The sequence below is a fragment of the Pleurodeles waltl genome, chromosome 5, assembly GCF_031143425.1.
Source record: "Pleurodeles waltl isolate 20211129_DDA chromosome 5, aPleWal1.hap1.20221129, whole genome shotgun sequence".
Classification (NCBI taxonomy): Eukaryota; Metazoa; Chordata; class Amphibia; order Caudata; family Salamandridae; genus Pleurodeles; species Pleurodeles waltl.
Window position 1 is genome coordinate 277,533,110 of NC_090444.1, and position 21,640 is coordinate 277,554,749.

A 21,640-nucleotide genomic window follows, 5' to 3' on the forward strand; every position below is an offset into this window, starting at 1 on the left:
CAACTCCATCACCCATACACCACTCTAACTCTCACTCACTTGCATATATTTGTACTCATGCACTCAGTCACTCATACACCACTCATGCATACATGGACTCATACACTCAGTTACCCATACATGCACTCATGCACTCACTTAACCACACATACTCCACTCATACACTCACTCACTTATACACACACTCTTGCACTCAGTCACTCACCCATAAAGGCACTCAGTCACTCACCCATACAAGTCACTCACTCATACAAGCACGTATGCACTCACATATTCTCCCATACATGTCACTCACCCATATATGCACTCACTTAGTCTCCCATACAGGCACTCATACACTCTTTCAGTCACCCATGTGCCACTCACACACTCAGTCACTCGCTCATACATGAACTCACGCAGTCACTCAATCACTCATTTATCACTCATACACTCACTCATACATACACACACTCTTGCACTCACTCACCCATACATACACTTATGTACTCAGTCACTCATACATGCGCTCATGCACTCAGCAAATCATTCATACATGTACTCATCTACTGTCCATCACCCATACAGCACTCATGCATTCACTCACTATGCTTACATGCACACAATCACTCAATCACACATGCACTCATGAACTCAGTCATGCATACAGCAGTCATGTACTCGCTCATTTACCCATATATGCACTCAATCACCCTTACATGCACTCACTCATGCACCTACACATGAGTCTTCCATACATGCAAGCATGCACTCAATCAGCAATACAACACTCATTAACTCACTCATTTGACCGTACATGCACTTATGTACTCACACACACATACACACACCAAACACACTTTTTATTATTATTTTTTTTTACTGTGAGAGACGGTTCTTAAAACATCCAGTTTTTGAACCTATTTTTTTGTTTTTCTAAAAACAAATTATGGGGGTCTTTTTAATGAATTTTTTTGGGGTAGTTTTAATTTAAAAAATGGCAAAAATAAGGAAAAACATTGCACCCAGCAATATAAAGAGAGGTGAAAGAAATTGGATAAATGAAAAAAACTAGCATTTGTGTTGGCTTGCAGCTTCAACATTGGCTTCAACCGATTGTTCGCATGTTGTAAGGGTGTTATTGCAGTCCAGGCAGTACGTGCCAACCTACCTCAACTGTGGGGTTATTTGGGGACGAGACTTCTGCACCTCACTTGGAACTTTCTCTTCTGAGGCAGATGGCGTAGCTGAAGAAGTAGAAGGTCTGTCTCCTTCTCTCTCCCTCCTGGCCCTCCTCAAACAGTTTCCATGGTATGTTTTTAAATGGTACATCATTGAATTTGTAACACAGGAGTATTTTTCATTGGTACATCTTGAGAGGATCTTCTGGCATAAGTTGCATTTAACCAATTTGGTGACTGTTTTTGATTCACCAGAGGGAATAGAGAAAAATTCCCATGCAATACTCTGCCTCTTTGGTATAGGCTCTTCATCATCTCCCTCTTCTTCTCCCACCTCAGGCTCCTGGTGTTCACTCCAATCTTCAGTTTCCTTCTGATGTCCTTCATTTGTTGCCAATTAAAAAAAAAAAAAAAAAATAGCCAACAAAGCACAAAATGTAGGAGAGCTGGTAAAACACACCTGCTGCTATCAGCAAACCACAAATGAATGGAAGATTCCGGAACTCAAAAACGGGTGGATGCTTCCTATACTTTTTTTACCCAGTCACATGATGTTCGCGGATACCAACATTGTTGCGGCTACCAATGTCACAGCGAAAATGGAAAATACAAGTTTAAGCACTTTCTTCTTAAACACCTACTGTCTAACATTTTATACAAAATAACTATATATGTGTTTTACAATTTTCAGTAACAAGCTGTAATCGTGAATATTGCGATATCCCTGAAAGTGGAACAATGTGGGCACGCTGTGAGAAAGGACCTCTTTTGTCATGGTAGCCCCCCACTTTTTGCCATGAAAATGATGTGGTTTCAAACTGTAAGTGCCGTGGGCTCCTGCTAAACAGATCTCTTTCCCCAAAACTGTACTATGTTTAGCATTTCAACCACCTTTGGAAGTCCCTAGTAAATGGTGCCCCTGTTACCTAAGGCATGGGTACTGAAGAGAGAGCCTCAGAGCTGCAGCACCAATTGTGCCACTCTGAGCGGTCCCACACCAGCCACCTTATGCAGACTGCCATTACAAGTGCATGACAAGGTGAATCTAAAGTTGCAAACTCAACATGGCACTCACCAGAGTGCCATGCCAACTTACACTGCATGCAAGATAGGTGAGTCACCCCTCTGGCAGGTCTTACAGTCCTAAGGCATGATGTACTATAATGCAAGTGAGGGCTTAGGTGTGTATGAGCAAATATACCCCTACTGTGTTTGCTAACCCTAAGACAAAGTAAGTGTAGAGGGGAGCTATAGCAAATGCATGTGCTGGACACTGGTTGTTAAAAGTCCCCACTCTGAACCCTGGGTTGTTTGGTATCAAACAACTCAGAATAATAAACCCACACTGATGCCAGTGTTGAATGTATTATAAAATGTACCCAGAGGGCACCTTAGATGTGCCCCCTACAAAACCTACCAGCCCTAGCATGGTTGCTAACTGGTCCCATCCAGCCTGCCACCACCAGACACAAGTCTGGACTCGTGGGATGAGAGCCTTTTGCTCTCAGGAGTCAGAAAAAAAGCCTTTTCTGGGTGTAGATGTTACCCCTCCTCCCCTAGGCAGGAACTCTTCACCAGTGGTCAGCTTCAAAGGCTTTACTACTGGCAGCAGATGGCTGCTTAATGGTTCTACCACACTTTGGGTAGGAAAACCGGAGGGAACACTAGCAAGGACAGAAGGAGTAGCCACCCCCAGCCTTACCACCCCTCAGGTGTAGCAGGCAAGATGAGAACTCCATTTCATTTTCCTTCATCTTGGATGGCAGGAAAATAGCAAATCAGCGATGTGGCCCCTTTCCACAGGAAGTGGTCACTTAGTCAGTGTAGTCACCGTAGGATAGGTGGCCCATTGGCCACTACCAGATACTCCCCCTACGCCCCTTAAATGCACTATTTAGTGGGCATCCCTAGACCAACAGATCATATTCGATAGACACAAGAAGACCAGCAACAAAGAAGACCCAAGACACGAGAATTGAAGCCCTGCTGCACAAAGAAAAAGGAAGAAAACCCTGCCTGCTGCTCCAAGGACTTGATAATTGCCGCTGAGGTATCACCTGGAAACATGAAGGACTCTACAAAACCCCAGAGCACGTTTAGCCTTCTGAAAATCACCAGGCATCACTCCCTACACACCGCAGGCAAGAAACCAGTGAAGTCCAGTTCACTGACCGGCCACTGACCAATGAACTGGACTCAGCAGCCTGACCAAAATCTGCTTGCTCACACTACCACAAACGCATAGCATTAGGTGGTCTGTTTTTTACCTCTGGATACCAAAGTGGGGTTGCTTGGACTCCCTGCACAGTGCACATCATTTTGCGCCAGTCTCCTACACACACTGATGACATTGCGGATAACAGCATCTTCACGATTATGCACCCTCTTATTACAAAGTGAATTTTATTAAACAGTGAAACACAATTTAAACTTTAAGCAGTATTTACAAAAATATTTATGTTATCTATTGTTTATGAAACAAGTCAATGTCTTTTTTATACATTATCATTATCATAAGTACTTCAAGTTCATGAAAACTGAAAGTTCACAAATGCATTGTTGAATTCCCTGGCAAATTTGTGAACAAAAAATATTAGGAAACAAATTAATTGTGAATAATCCACTACAATAAGTGGTAAACAGATAGGTAGACAAATAGTACATTTTAAGGTAGCACTTATCCCCAGATTGTGGCTCATCTCCCAAAATAAAAAGAAAATACACAGGATAGGTCCAACCATATCTGGACATAGTAGGTATCAGGCATTTGCTCAGAAGGCTGGGAGGGTGGCCCGGTTATGAAGCTTTGGGAGCCAGTTTTGTTAATGGGGGGCATTTTTAGAGCAGTGCTGCGATTTCCACCATCAGTAACAAAAGCAGCTCTTCCCCTCCCCACTCATCCATACGTGCAGTCATGCACTCACTCACTCGCCCATACACCACTCATGCAGTTAGTCACTCACTCATACATGCACTCATGCTCTCAGTCTCTCACCCATACAGCACTCATGCACTCCCTCACTTCCCTTACATGTACTCATTCACTCAGTCACCAATACACACTCTCATAAACTCACTCATTCACCCATACACCACTTGTGCACTCACTCACATGCCCATACATACACTCACTCAATCACCCATACACTCACTTATGCACTCACTCAATCACCCACGCAACACTCACAGTCACTCACTCACACTTAAATTGACCCATACACTCATTCAATCACTCATACACCTCTCATACACTCAGTCCATCACTCATACACTACTCAGTCAATCACTCATCCCATGCACTCACTCACTCACTCACCCATACATGCACTTATACACTCAGTCAATCACCTATACACCACTCATGCACTCACCCAGTAACCCATACATGCTTTTATAACCACACAGTCAATGACACATACACTACTCTGTCATCAACCTCCTTTATGCAGGGTCTAACCCTGTTCCACACATATGTTGAGTGTACCCCTATAAGCAAGCAACTCCATAACAAAGGCCATGTGTGACAGGGGTTTGGAGCCGTACGGGCAGTGGTTGGATTAACGCAGAGTAATTCAAATTATGTTAAATAAACCAGAGATTCCCTGAACAAAGGTTACAGGGATGTTATAGTTAAAAAAGAGGAGATTAAAAAAACTTAGAAAAAAAAAAAAACTAAGGATACAGGGACATTATGGTTAGGAAATGGAATTTAAAATACCCTAGAAATTCATGAAAAAAACGAAAGGTTAGAGTGACATTATAGTTAGGCTCCCATTTGACACATACAAAACCATAGAAATTATGCCCCCTCAATGCACTGCTTACAGCCTCACATATGAAATCCCACATGACATGGTCAGTGACATCACTGATGACATCTTAAATGACATCACTGATGACATCACTCACACAAAAACCTCATACCCCCATGCAAACTATTGTACATCCACACACACAACTACTCACAAACTCACCCATAGACCCATACGACTACTGACACACACACACTCACTCACTCACACAGCCACCAACACGACTCACTCACCCATACATTACTAACTCAGCTATTCATACACTTACGCAACTACTCACACACACATTCACACACTTGTGTAGCCACTCACACACCAACTCATAAACCAGTACAGCCACTAAAAAAAAACAAAATAACCTTCGCAACAGCCACTAACATACCCACTAACTCACTCATACAAGCAGTCACACACCCTCACTCAGCTATCTAGTCACAGACGGAGCTACTCACTCCCCAAAACAGACACTCAGACACAATGTAACTCACTCATACAACAACTACCACACCCATTCACTCACCTGTACAATCATTGACACACCCAGTCGCTCATCCATGCAGGCACTAACACACCAACTCATTACTGATACAGCTACTCACACATCCACTTACTCTCCCATAGAGTCACTGACAAAGCCTGTCACTTATGTGTACAGTCACTAATACACCCACTCAGTCATCCACACAGTCTCTTACACGCCCATTCACTCACTAATAGTCACTAACACACCCACTCACTCACCCATACAGCACTCACACCCCATTCACTCACCCATGGAGCAACTCATACACCCACTCACTCACCAGTGCAGACACACACCCAGTGACGAACCAATACATCTACTCACACATCCACTCACTCTCACATAAAGTCACTGACATCTCCACACATGCATAAAGCCACTTATACATCCACTCACACACCCATACACTCAATCACTCAACCACTCACTCATACAGTTACAAACACACTGTCACTCACCCATACAAGTACACACACCCACTCACCTGTACAGCCACTCATACACCCACTCACTCAACCAATGCAGCCACTCACAAACCCTCTCATTTACCCATACAGCTACTTATACATCCACTCACTCTCCCATACACCAACTGACTCAACCACTCACTCACCCATAGACCCACTCATACTCCCACATCCATAGAACCACTTACACTCACTGGATGATTCATCAGTGATGTCATTTGAGATGTCATCAGTGATGTCACTGACCATGTCATGAGTGATGTAATATGTGAGGTCATAAACAGTGCATTAAGGGGAGCAAGTTATAACTAGCTCAGGTAACCATAATTGCCGAACTTCTATGGTTTGTACCTGTCAAATGGGAGTCTAACTATAACATCATATTAACCTTTGTTTCACTGAAAAAAACAAATGTTACAGGGACATTATAGTTAGGAAATAGAATTACAAAAATCTTAGAAATTCACTTAAAAAACAAAGGCTACAGGGAAGTTGTAGTTCGGTTCCGAATTTACTCGCACACAACCAAAGAGATTCAGCAGGTAGAGTTAGAGTTATTTCAATTAACCATAACCCGCGGCCTAACTATAACTCATGCCCTCGCCATGCACAGTTTTTTCTTCAATAATTTAACTTCTAATGTTTCATTGATATTTTTATTGAAGTTATAAAAGTTGTCATGAGTGCTGTAATATCTGGGGTAAATAGCAATGCATGGTGACGGCGAAAGTTATAGTTACCTTAGGCCGCAAGTATATAGCTATAACTGATGAATTTCTTTGGTTCACTGAAAAAAACAAAGGTTACAGTAACGTTGTAGTTAGGAAATAGAATTTAAGAAAACATAGAAATTCACTTAACAAAACAAAGGTTACAGGGACGTTATAGTTAGGTTCTGAATTTACTCCCACAAAACCAGAGAAATTCAGCGGTTATAGTTAGAGTTATTTCAAGTAACTATAACCCGCGGCCTAAGGTAACTATAACTCATGCTCCCGCCATGCACAACTTTTTATTCAATAATTTAACTTCTAATGTTTCATTGATATTTTTATTGAAGTTATAAAAGTTGTCATGAGTGCTGTTTTAGCTGGGGTAATTAGCAATGCATGATGACGGCGCAAGTTATAGTTACCTTAGGCCGCAAGTGTATAGCTATAACTGCTGAATTTCTCTGGTTCACTAAAAAAGAAACAAAGGTTACAGTAACGTTATAGTTAGGAAATAGAATTTAAAAAAAACTAGGAATTCACTGAAAAAAACAAAGGTTACAGGGATGCTTTAGTTAGGTTAACATTTCACTCGTACAAAACCAATGAAATTCAGCAGTTACAATTACCTGAGCTAACTATAACTTATGCACTCTCAATGCACTGCTTACGACCTCACATATATTATATCACACATGACATGGTCAGTGACATCACTGATGACAACCCTGATAACATCTCAAATGACATCACTGATGACACCACTGATTACATCATCCATTGAGAATGAGTATCAAGCTACTACAAAAGTTAAAATAGTATACCTTCTGTACTCTAATAAGTGATACTATTTCTAACATATATTAGGTGAGTGGCTATGGAAATGTGTGCATCTGTGTGTGAGTGGGTGTCTGAGTGGCTGTATGGGTTATGAGTGGGTGGGTGAGTAACTGTATGGGTGAATAAGTGGGTGTGTGAGTAGCTGGACAGGTGAGTGAGAGGGTGTGTAAGCGGCTGTATTAGTGAGTGAGTGGGTGTTTGAATGGCTCTATGAGTGAGTGAGTGGCTGTAAGGGGTTGTGAGTGGTTGTGTGAGTAATTGTATGGGAGAGTGACTGGGCATGTGAGTTGCTGTATGGGTGAGTGAGTGGCTGTGTGAATGGGTATGTAAGTGACTGTATGAGTGAGTGGTTGTGTGAGTGGCTGAATAGGTGAGTGTTTGTGTGTGTAGCTCTATGGGAGAGTGAATGGCTATGTCAGTGGTTGAGTTTATGTGTGAGTGGTTGTATGAGTGAGTGAGTGGGTGTGTGAGTGGCTGTATGGATGAGTGAGCGGCTGTGTGAGTACCTGCATGGGTGTGTTAGTGGGTGTGTGAGTGGGTGGATGAGTGCGTGTCTGAGTGGCTTTATGGGTGAGTGAGTGGTATGGGTATGTGAGTGGTTGTGTGGGTGCATAAGTGTGTGTATGAGAGGTTGTGTGGGGGTGTGAGTGGTTCTTTGGACGATGTCATCAGTGATGTCATTTGAGATGTCATCAGTGTTGTCATCAGTGATGTCACTGACCACGACATGAGTGATGTAATATGTGATGTCATATGCAGTGCATTGAGGGGTTATAGCTTATAGTTAGCTCAGGTAACTATAACTGTTGAATTTAACTGGTTTTGTATGAGTGAAATGTGAGCCCAACTATAACGTCCCTGTAACCTTTAGTTTTCTCAGTGAATTTCTACTTTTTTAAATTATATATCCTAACTGTACTGTCCCTGTAACCTTTGTTTTTTTCAGTGCATTTGTACAGTTTTTTAACAAAAAGTAATGTTAATTGTCATATGTTGATTCATCCCAGCAAGGAGAGAGGAGTAATAATGTGAGAAAAGAAAGTACATAATATAGTAAATGGAGTAAAAATGGAAAGCAAAGTACCGAGAATGAGGGCAAAATGTAAAGAAAGAAAGAGGAATTTTATGGCTAGAACAGTGATACAGAATAGATAACTTACAATGAACATTAACTAACGTATTATTTATTTTTACATTTTTTCCCAGATCCACAGATTTTCTTCTGATCCGCAGATTGTCATATGACCTAAATCTATGGTTTTTGTTCTGATCATGTGATGTAAACAAGTCCACGGATTCCGATCCGTAAACTTGCCGAATTGTTAAAAATTATTTTGTGTAGATGGGAGCCTCTAAATTAAAGCATACCATAAGAGTGAACCTATTGGAAAGCTGGTAAATGATTCTCTTTAGTTTTTCCTGCATAAATACGGTGTTTAAAAAGTGAGCTAAATCCGCAGAGTAGCAGCAAAATCCCCAGAGTCGCTCAATGACAAAAACAAAATCTGCCTTTCTAGTGGTTAATATGAACCATGCCCAACTTTTCAAAAAACCACACCCAATACTGTCACTTTTACATTGTTTGTTGCTGAAGAAAGGTGCAAACCATTTAGCTGCAGATAAATAATGGCTGATGGTACTGTTTCCACTGGATCTCATACACCAGAGCAGGAAGAAAATGTTCATGAAGAGGGAGGTTCTGATAGAAAAGAAAGTGATGTTTGGGTGTGGTTTACTGTGCCATCAGGTGAGAAAAGAGTGTGCGCGAGATATGTGGAATGTAAACTGTGTGGGAAACAGCTTTCCAGAGGCACACTTAAAAAGTACAGCTATGTGGTACATCAAGAACAACCATGAGTGTGAGTATCTGAGAAGGCTGAGAGAGAGAGGCACTGCTGGCGTTGGACATCCACCTGCAAGCATTTCTGTTCCACCTACGTGCAGTGAACTGAAAGAAATGGAAATCCATTGTAGCAAGTGCCAAGAGCTTGTCATTAAAAGGAATGATGATAATATTATCATGTTAGACAAGGTGAAGAGTCACTGCTGTTGAGTTTTTTTTGTTTTCATTTTAGTGGCCCAAAACATTAGTTTTTGCAGTATGCAACTGTTTTGCATACAGTTTCATTGTTTGCACTTTTTCTTTCTATAGTTTAGAAAAAAGAAAATTAAAAACCTGGTTCTAAAAATAAATGTAAAAAAAGTTTCGTAGAACCGCCATATTTTCGACAAAGAGCTGTGTCTGTGTATTCATTATTGACTGGATATATTACTGTTTGTGTTAGTGTTTCTCTTGGTGTATGAGTGTGTGCATCAGTATATATATCAGTGTGTGCCTGAGTGTGTTAGTACATGCATCAGTGTGTGCCTAGGCATGTCAGTGTATGCATCAGTGTGTGCCTAGGTGTGCCAGTGTGTCCATCAGTGTCTTCTTGGGTGTGTCAGTGTATGCATCAGTGTGTGTCTAGGTGTGTCAGTGTATGCATTAGTGTGTGAATGGGTGTCAGTATGTACATTAGTGTGTGCCTGGGTGTGTCAGTGTATGCATCAGTGTGTGTCTAGGTGTGTGATTGTATACATCAGCGAATGCCTGTGTGTGTCTGTGTACGCATTAGTGTGTGCCTGGGTGTGTCACTGTATGCATCAGTATGTGCATGGGTGTGTTAGTGTGTGCATTTGTGTGTGCCTAGGTGTGTCAGTATATGCATCAGTGTGTGCATGGGTGTGTTAGTGTGTGCCTGGATGTTTCAGTGTATACATCAGTGTTTTCCTGGGGGTGTTAGTGTATGCATTAGTGTGTCAGTGTTAGTGTTAGTATCAGCGTGCCCTTGGGTGCCTCAGTGTATGTGTCAGTGTGTGGCTGTGTGCATCAGTGTATGCATGAGTGTGTGTCTGGGTCTGGAAGAGTGTGTGCATGTGAGTGTCAGTGCATGTTTCAGTGTGTGTTTAGGTGTGTCAATGTATGCATCAGTGTGTGTATGCGTGTGTCAGTGTGTGCATTATTGTGTGCCTTGGTGTGTCAGTGTATGCAACAGTGTGTTCTGGGTGTATCAGTGTGTGTCTTGGTATGCCTGGGTGTGTCATTATGTGCATCAGTGTGTGTCAGTGTATGTGTCAGTGTATGCATCAGTGTGTGCCTGGGCATTTTGATGTTTGTATCAGAGGGTGTCTGGGTATAGCAGTGTATGCATGAGTGTCTGCTGGGTGTGTCATTGTATGTATGAGTGTGTGCCTGAACGTGTCACTGTATGCATCAGTGTGTGCATGGATGTGTCAGTGTATGAATAAGTGTGTGTCTGGGTATGTGACTGTATGCATGAGTGTGTGCTGGATATGTCAGTATATGTACAAGTCTGTGCCTGGGTGTGTCAGTGTGTGCATGAGTGTATGCCTGGGTGTGTCACTGTATGCATCAGTGTGTGCCTGGGTGTGAGAGAAGGCCCTTTTATATCTCGGTTAGCCCCCATTTTTTGCCTGGTACTTGATGTGGTCTCAAAGTTTTTACTGCCCAGGGCCCCTGCTAACCAGGTTCCCTGGGCCAAATCTCTTTACCCAAACTGTTGTGATGCATTGACAAAACTGGCAACACTCTTAGCTGCCTCTGTAAGTCCCTAGTAAATGGTACTTAGTTACCCAGGGCATGAGGTACTAGGGGCAGGCCCCTGAGGGCAGCAGCACAGATTGTGCCACCCTCTAGGGCCATGCATCCAGATGCACCCAGCACTGTCATTGCATGCTGAGTGTCCTGCTGCAATCCTAATATGCAAACTCGACATGGCACACAGCCTGTGTGCCCTGTCCACTATACACTGCATGCAATATAGTTAAGTCACCCCTTTGCCAGGCCTTCCAGCCCTAAGACAGGGTGCACTATACTGTGTGTGTGGCAATAGTGCATGAGCAATATGCCTCTACTGTGTCCTTGCCAAACCCGGGACATAGTAAGTGAACAGAGCAGCCATTTTAAATGCATGTGCTGGACACTGGTCAGTACAAGTTTCACAGCTACATGATGGCTACTTTAAATCCTGAGTTGTTTGGTATCAAACAACCCAGAATACTAAATCCAAACTGGTACCAATAGTGGATTAATTGCAAAATTTACCCAGGGGTCACCTTAGAGGTCCCCTCTGAAAAATCTAACTACACTGGCATGCTTGCTGGCTGGTCACAACCAGCCTGCTATCACCAGACAAGATTCTGGAACCCTGGAGTTAGAGCTCCTGCTCTCTGGGACCCAGAACAAAGCCCTTCCGGGGTGGAGGTGTTACACCTCCTTCATCAGGAATGTGCACCACCCTGCTAGTGAGCTTCAAAGGGTTTACCACCTTTGAAACTCGACCCCTAAGCCTTCTGCTAGCAGCAGATGACCGTTCCCATTGCAAACCTCCACTCGGGTGGGAGCAATTATGGGAAAACACAAAAGGGTCAGGAAGAGAGGTCAGCCACCGCTTGCATCACCCCTAAGGTGTTGCGTATGGGGTGACCCCTCCATTTAATTTTCCTCCATCTTGCATGGAAGGAAATTAGCCAATCAGGTGTCTGGAAGTAACCTCTGCCCACAGGAAGTGGTAACTTAGTGGATGTAGCCACCCTAAGGTATATGCCCCATTGGTCACTAATAGGCACTCCCCTAAATGCCCCCTAAATCCAGTATTTAGTGGGTACCCCTAGACCAGAGACTCAGATTCAAACGACAAAAGAAGACCCAAGGCTCAAGAACGGAGGTCCTGCTGTACCGAGAAGAAGACACCAAACCCTGCCTGCTACACCAGGACTCAACAATCACCTATGAAGGGTTGCTTGGACATCAAACAGACTTTACAAAACCCCAGAGGACCTGCACTCATCAAAAAGCCTCAGAGGATCTCCCTGCAGAGTAAAGGCATCACTCTACTGCAACAAAGACCAAAAGACCAGTGAAGTCCAGTTCACTGACCAGCTGCTGACCAAGGAACTGGACACTGCAGCTAGATCAAATCTCACCCGAGGGACCACAAGGATGAAACCTACCATTGTGCCAAGTTTGGTGGCACTGTGACCTCCAGTGGCCAAACCATGCAATAGCCCCAGGTACTGGTCACTACACAACGGACACCCAGATGGACAGTCCACTCTGGAATGAAAAGGGACCAGGAGGAAGCCCCAGTCGAGGGACTTCAGCAAAGACCAGGACCTCCCACCAGGGTGCCCCTGCTGACTTGCAAGTGACCCTTATGCAATCTACCTATTGCTTAAAAGGGCACCTTTGCACACAGCTCCTGGCTCACCGATTTGCTCTGCACCCAGCCTCCCCGTGGACCTAAGGGTCCCCAACACCTTGCGACCTTGACACTCCAAGGGTACCCACCAGAATCACCTTGAAACCCACCTGTGCAGTGCTTTTCCAAGGTATGCCCTGCAGTGGCGTTGCACCAGCTCCAACGACTTTTTGCAGCTGCTCCCACCGAAACCTGGAGCCACCTGAACTTCTCCAGCTGGTTCACAGGGCTCACCAACGACCTCGACCTATCTGCAAAAGGAGACATTGGTAAACGCATTACCTGATTTTATATGCATTTTTAAAGTATTTCTCCATTGATTCCTATGGTGCAGAATTACGCACAGAATGGAGATATTTTCTAAATTTTAAAAATTCATAACTTAAAAAATACTTGATTTTGATGATCTTGGTCTTAAAATGTTTATAAAAATCTAGTATTTTTAGAAATTGGTCTCAAGTTATTCTTTAGAGTGTGTGCCTTGCTTTAGTGATGTTGTGAGTACAACAAATGCTTTGCACTTCTCCAAGATTAGCCTAACTGCTAGACCAAGCTACCATAAACATTAGAGCATTAGGTGGTCTAGGTTTTACTTCTGTAAACCAATATGTGGTTGCCCTAACTCTCTACACAGTGTGCCTAGCTTTGCACACTGCATAGAGAGCCAGCCCCCTTCACTGAGTGTGTCAGTATATGCAATAGTGTGTGTTTGGGTGTGTCACTGTATGTATCAGTGTGTGCTTGTGTTTGTCAGTGTATACATTAGTATGTGTCTGGGTGTGTCACTCTATGCATTAGTGTGTGCCTGGGTACATCAATGTATGCATTAGTGTGTGCCGCGGTGTGTCACTGTATGCAAGAGTGTGTGCCTGGGTGTTTCAGTGTTTGTATCAGTGGGTGGCTGGTTCTGTCAGTGTATGAATGAGTGTGTGTCTGAGTATGTGAGTGTGTGCATGAGTGTGTGCTGAGTGTATATGAATAAGTGTGGGCCTGGGTGTGTCAGTGTGTGCATGTTTATCATTCTGTAGCAATTATACATATTATTTATTTCTGTTATATTCCCTTTCTTCACTGCTCTCAGATTCTATACTTTTACAATATATATTGAGTGTGTATAAATACTCATCCTTGAACATGGGGGGGGGACAATCACATAGATTGCAAAAAAAAACATAAAAACTTAGCTTTTTTTTTCAAATTAACATTACTATGCATCACAGTCACTACAAGTATTGAACCAACAGTTTTATCTACAGTTGTTAAATAATATAATGTACACTTTTCTAATGCAATTAATATGTATGAATCATTTTAATTAATGAAAAGGTATATAAAGACATTACCCTTGGTAGGCCACATGATGTCATAAAATCTGCTCATCCACTAAACAAGAGTAGTACATATCCATGGTGTAAATCTTTTCATATTGTTTTGAGCTGTTAATAAAAAATACGTTTAGCAGTATTCTTTTGTCTCTTCAAGAGCTCTTTGTCCTGGTTTGTAGTTTCTAATGTGTGGTTCTAATTCAGTTGTATGTCTGTATTTTTCTGCAAGAATAAGTTCATTTCACGATTTGAAATCTGTTATAAAGACACCACCCCTGGTAGGCAGTATGACGTCTTAACTTGTATTAGAAGTCCCAGAAGTGTAGTATTCAATTTGTTATGTATTAATCCTCCTTAGAACCTAGAATGTAAGAATTTGGAAGTTTATGGGGCAATCACTGCTTGAATGTAAGGTTGCTATCACTACACTCTGCCCATCCAGTTTTTTTTTTTTAAGTAGACAGTGTAGTGTCCAGATGTAAAATTCACTCCTTCATGAAAAATAATGGCTATACAGGTATACATTTTTTCCACAAATAGAGATTTGTCCAGCTTTAACATTTGCAATTTGAGTTTCTAATTTAGTTTCATCTGCATTGCATCGCTGTAGCATTAGGGATGATATAATTGTCAGTTTTTGTTATGTTCAAAGTAGATAACAGATTTGACTTGCATTTTGTGCAGATATTATTCTGTGATGCATCTTGTCAAACTGACAGTTTTACAGTCTGGAAGCGTTCAGATGGAATATATAGGGAATACATTGTCAAAACCTAGGGTTCTCTGACTATAGTATTGTTGACCTGTATTTAGCTGCTGGTAAATAGCTGTGGAAAACAGCGAGCCTCTAAACTTTTTTCCCACACACTCATTGGAGCTCCTCTAGCTTCTTTCATTTGAAACAGATCAAAAGAATCCCCAAACAACTTCTTTTTGAATGAAGTGGATGAATACTATAGTGCTCATATGTTTCTTCTGAGTTCTGCTTATCCACTTTTTCTGTTTTTAGTACTTCTTTATCAATAAAACTTACGTCTTCAAAAATGTCAACATTTATGTAAAAAACAGTACTTTCTTTCAAGTATAATGTGGCCTTTTTTATTTTATTCACATCAACTAACTATTGCCAATCCATCAATCAATCAATCAGGCACTTGTAGAGCATGGCTTATCACCTACGGGGCTTTAAGGCGCTTTCGTGGGTGTGCTGATCACTCGAAAAGTCAGGTCTTGAGATCCTTCCTGAACTGCTTCGGCCTGTCTTGGGTTGAGACGGAGAGTGTTCCATGTCTGGGCTGCGAGGCAAAAGAAGGATCTGCCTCCAGCTGTGCTCTTCCTGAGTCTAGGGATGGCGGCGAGGGTGAGTTGGGGGGATCGGAGCTGTCTGGCGGGGGTGTAGAAGGTCAGGCGGTGGTTGAAGTAGTCCGGTCCGATATTGTGAAGTGCATTGTAGGTGTGTGTCAGTAGCTTGAAAGTGATGCGTTTGTCGACCAGGAGCAAGTGAAGGTATCTGAGGTGGGCGGATATGTGGCTGTGGTGAAGATTCCAGGATGAGTCTTGTTTGTAGCTTCATTGTGATGCTGGGGTAGAGTGCATTGCCGTAGTCCAATTTCCTGTTGACAAGAGCGTGGGTGACCGTCTTTCTTGTCTCGGTGGGATCCACTTGAAGATTTTCCGAAGGAGACACAGAGTTTGGAAGCATGACAGTGAGACTGTGTTGACTTGACAGGTCATAGAAAGCGTAGAGTTCAGGATGATGCCCAGGTTGCGTGTGTGTTCGGTGGGGGTGTTTCCTAGATCGGTTTGCCACCAGGACTCATCCCAGGTGGAGGGGGTGGCACAGAGTAGGAAGATCTCTGTCTTGTCCGAGTTGAGTTTGAGGCAGCTGGTTTCCATCCAGGCGGCGACTGCTCTCATTCCGTTGCAGAAATTTCTCTTGGCTGTTGATGGGTCGTCGGTCAGGGAGAGGATCAGTTAGGTATTATTGGCGTAGGAGACAATGCTTGGGCCATGATGTCTAGCAATTTTAGCGAGCGGGCCATGTAGATGTTGAATAGGGTCGGGCTTTGTGAGGATCCCTGGGGTACTCCACGGCAAGTTTCCTTGGGTGCTGAGGTGAACGGTGGAAGTCTGACACTGAGTTCTTCCTGTGAGGAAGGATCAAATCCATTCCAGTGCTTTGCCGCGGATTCCGGCATTGTGGATTCTGGTGGAGTGGAAGACTGTGTCAAACGTGGCGGAGAGGTCGAGGAGGATAAGGGTGGCCATGTCTCCGTGGTCCAGTATGGCACGGAAGTCATTGGCGGCTGCGAGGAGGGCTGTTTCGATGCTGTGATTGCTCCTGAATCCGGACTGGAAGAGTTCTAGGATGCGATTCCACTTGAGGAACTCTGTGAGTTGCATGTTGATGGCCTTTTCTGTCACCTTGGCTGGGAAGGGAAGCAGAGAGATGGGTCTGTAATTCTTCATCTCCCTTGGGTCAGCAGAGGGTTTCTTTAGGAATGGGTTGATCTCGTCGTGCTTCCAGTCACACTGGAAGGTGGCAGTTTTGATGGAACGGCAAAGCTCTGGTGCAATGGTGGTGCCGGCTAAGTTGAAGATGTGGGCACGGGTCAGAGGGTGTCCCTGAATGGATGGAGTTCATGAGTTGCAAGATTTTTTTTACTTTTTGTAGGCACTCCATTTACTAGCATAATGAGCGGTTGATCTACATCTTTCTCAACACCCACAGTGTCTACATTTTTTTAAATGTAAAGGTAAATACACAACTCTTCCTTTAAGTTCTTTTTGTTGTTCTGTTGGTGGCAGCTTCCCTGTCTTTGGCTCCATTCGATTGATTGCTTGAAATGGATGAACAGTTTGTATTAGAATTGATTCATACACATTTAATTGGTCTTGTGGCATTGGTACCAATTCTAACCTATTATGAATTGTTCCAGCTGTTATTTTATCATTTTCTAATTTGTCACAACAATACTTGCTTACATGTTATTTCTTTTGTGTCTAAATCAAAATGTTGTGCTACAAATAGATATGCAACAAATTCCTTTCACTTATCATTGTTATCTTGCTCAGTATTAGAAAATACAATCAGATTACAAGTTTGGTTTTTGTAGTGAGTGCAGTGACAACAAGAACAAACATACTCATACGCACTACCATGTAACAATGCTCTAAAAATACAGCTAGATTTTTTTACATAATAAAGTGCTTTTGTACTCTTTCTTTGAAGGACAATTCCATGAATGGCTAGGGTATTTTCTAATTTTGCATGGATCTAATTCTTGAAGCACTTTAATTTTCTGTCTGACACTTGTCCATGAAAACTCTCCTAGGAAAGTTTTGAATTTATCAATTGATTCTTTGTGGATACTATAAATACTGCTACACTTCCACTTGTACACAGGAGCTTGTTACGCCTTCCTTGTACTTCTTCAGCTACCACCTGTTCTACATTCCTAGGAACTATCTCTTCTTTTTCTATGGGAGTACCATCCTCCACTTCATAACAAACATTAATTTATGCCAACTGCATGCACTAATGTGTTCTCTTGCAAGTAGTTCTCTTCATTAAAAAGGGTTCTGTGCTAGATGGGTGAAGGAGTGGCTGCATTGGTTGAGTGAGTGGGTTTGTGCGTGGGTGAGTGAGTAGCTGTACAGGTGAGTGAATGGGAGTGGGAGTACTTGTATGGGTGAATGAATGGGTGTGTTAGTGGCTGTATCTGTGAGTGAGTCAGTGAGTAAGTGGGTATATGAGTGGCTGCATGCATAACTGTATGGCTGTGTCAGTGACTGTATGGGAGAGCGAATGGATGTGTAGGAAGCTGTATTGATGAGTGAGTGGGTGTTTGGCTGCGTGGGTGAGTGAGTGCGTGTGTGAGTGAGTGGGTGTGTGAGTGCTTGTAAGGATGAGTAAATGTGTGTAAGTATCAGTATCAGTGAGTGAGTGGCTGTGTCAGTGACTGCATGGCTGAGAGTGTGGGTGTGTGCCTGGATGTATGGGTGAGTGGGTGGGTGTGTTAGTGGCTGTTTGGGTCTGTTACTGGTTTATGTGAGTGGTTGTACAGGTGTATGAGTGGATGTGTGACTGTATGTGTGTGTGACTGGGTGTGTGAGTATCTGTATTAGTGTATGAACAGCTGAGTTAGTGCTGCATGGCTGAGTGAGTGCTTGTGTTAGTGGCTGTGTTAATGAGTGAGTGGGTCTGTGTCAGTAGGGTTATGGGTCGGTAAATGAGTCTGTGAGTAGTTGTGTGTATGTGGATATGCGATTGTTTGTATGGGGGTATGAGTGGGTATGTGAGTATTTCTATAGATGATGTCATCAGTGCTGGTTGGATTAACATTTAGTAATGAAAATAACTATACGTAAAAAAACAGAAATTCACTGAAAAAAGTGAAGGGGGTAGTAGGGAGTTAGTCACAGTCTGCCTCTGTTGGTGTGAGAGGGTGTAAAAGCAACTGTTACTATCTAATAATCACCCCCCAAAGCTATCCACTAAGACGAATAAAATTATTTCTTATCCCATTCATTCTGAGTTGCAAGAAGACCCAAAGCCAACAATTTCTACACCTGACTGGCCAGAAGCCGCAACCCCCACTGAGATACACCCCACAGGGCCTACCCAAGGTCATTCCATGCAGGTCTGGATGGCTGTTCACAAGGCCGACCCCATCCTTAGGGAAACCCTACTGTCATACACACTATCCCTACCCATTGCACCAAGGCGTGCCTCGGATATCCTGCTATGGAGCTGCCTCCAAAACAAAAGCAGACAACTTTGAAGCAAAATGCCAAGAGACCAAGTATTTGGCAGGCATACACTATGTAAAATCCACATAACCACTGACTGAAATAGTATGGAGGCTGAACATCCTATGTGACCCCGCAGGTGGTCCATTGTCCGAACAATGGACAACCTGGGGAATTTCCATCTGCGTTACGCACTAATCTGTACAGGAAAGAAAGACCACAGTACTCATTCTTGCATCCTCAAGGATGTTAAGACATTTTGTCATTAAAATGCTTCGTATGTAGCAAGACACAAGTCCAGTGGAAAACTCTGTCTTTGCTAATAAACCTGCGCACGTGGAAAAACTTATACAGTTTAGTATTAGATCATTCTCATGATGTAGAGTCAATTGGCAAAGAGGATTAAAGAAAGTCAACTTATTTCTTAAACAGGTCGTTGCTTCAAATGTGCAAGTTTCGCTATTCGTAATAACTTCTTTTGAGGCAACACATTAGTCATATGGAACAGAAGCAAAATGCATACTTTCGACCGGTCTTGATTACTAATTTGAGAGGTTTAATGAATCCCTTAACACGTTTTTATACACATATTTTAGGTTCGCATTTATAACATATCCATCAGGTGAGGGAGGCCTCCATAATCTGTTTGAGTTATTTTATCAGGACAACGGGACAGCAAAAAATGTGATTGAGTAAGTGGGAAACTGAAGCTGGGAACTATAAGCAAAACCCTCCTTTGGCTTTCAAAATAGATTAAAAAAGAATAAATAATTGTGGTTTGGTTAGCATTATGTTTCCCTGGTTTAAACAGTCCTTCGGGAATAAATTATTACATGTGGAGTCACACCAGCATTGATGTGCACTATTTTCGTTTCACGGACATGGTTTTTGGACAGAAGGGAACGCCTTCAAAACTAGACCTATGTCAACTGCTTCAAGACGTTCGAAATAAATTATTCTGTGAATTAGAGAAGCAGTTGATCCACTTATTCAAGTATTAAACTACAAGAAGGTTTACAGGACAAGGTATAAGAGACATACTATTAAAACCTAGGCAAGTGAGTGGACAGCTGGAACTCTGCGCCTTCTTTAAGTCAAATATGGCAACACCACATGAAGGACGACTTGTTTAACATTAATATTACGAAGAATTCCTATTTTCAATCAAATTAGGTCATTGATAATTTGACAGATAATTAAACCCCTTCTAGCAGACGCCATGCTCTAGTGTAGCCCCTGCCAGGTCCATATCCGGTCCTGCACATGTCTCTCCTCAAGGTTTGCCACCAAGGTTTCTAGAATTCACACCAGTCTTTAAATTTGCCTTTTTTGCAGCGAGTCATTCCTCTATCCCAGAGTCTTCCATTTTCTGGAGAGTTTTTTCACCGTTTACAAATAGATATATGTACGGGAGTCTATTCCCTGAACCACCATTTCGGCCTCCTTAGTATAAGACTCTGCCGCTGGGGGAGCATATATGACAAGTGAAGGTTCATTGAGGTTGAAGTCGACAAAGGGTAGGGAGTAGGTGCCAAGGGGGAGCTCAGCCCTCCAAACCATTCAGCATTTAACAAGACTACAAATGCAAGAAATAATTTTCAACTCTGTCAAGCGTCCCAAAAGCAGCATTTCACTGGAAAATGTAATAGTACTAAAGGTTAGCACCCATAGGGTGCCCTGCCTTTCCCCACCATCTAACAAGGTCGTCCTAAAGTGAGGTAGGAGAAGGGGATTAGAGAGCATTATTCTCCAGGACCCATGCTTCTCAGCATCCCTTTCTCCGTTAGCAACACTTACCTATAGGTTTTTAATTGCAAGGAAGCCTATAATAATTAATATTAGTGAGGCGTATTGTGTGACCAGACAATATACTTTTTTAATTTTCCCCCCAAAAATATATATATATGTATATATTCACTTAAACAAAAAAAAAGTTACAGGGATGTTATAGTTTGGCTCACATTTTAAACATAAAAAACAAAGAAATTCAGCTGTTATAGTTCGAGTTATTTCAAGTAACTATAGCTCGTGCCCTAAGGTAACTACAACTCGCGTACCCGCCATCCAGAGTTTTCTCATCAATAATGTTACTGTAGATGATACAGTGATATTGTCAATGATATTATAAAAGATGTCATAAGTGCTGTAATTTCTAGTGTAATTAGCAGTGCATGACGAGGTTGTGAGTTATAGTTACCTTTGGCACGAGTTATAGTTACTTGAAATTACTTTAACTACATCTGCTGTATTTCTATGTTGTGTAGTGGCGGTTGGCAGCAAGGCCTATAATCACCCAACCCTATGCCACGCATGGCCTTCAGCTTAGCCCCAAGGCACTCTTGAAGTTCTTCTTTGTTTGGTGCAGATGTGATTATATTCCTGTGCATCAAGAACGTGTCTCCAAAATCGATGTGACTTGCATTTGGGGGGTCCTTTTAGTCAGGTGTCCATCTTCCTTGGAAAATAAAAAGGGACATGTTGCATATCACTAATATATATGGGGCAGGTCTAAAAAGGTGGGGCTTCTAGGTCATTTCACATACTTGTATTTTAAAAAGGAATAACACAATATCTGGTCTCAGCAGCAGATGGCAAGAACCGACTCGTCACAGTCACTACACGAGATACTGCGCTCACAAAAGCAAGGATACAAACACCTCCTTCAAGGTTTACATATAACTTTTGATGGTGGAAATGCAGTGAAAACACATTTGCTTTCCTTTGGCCATGAACACGAAGTTTAGGATAATTAGGCCCATATTTATACTTTTTGACGCAAAACTGCGCCAA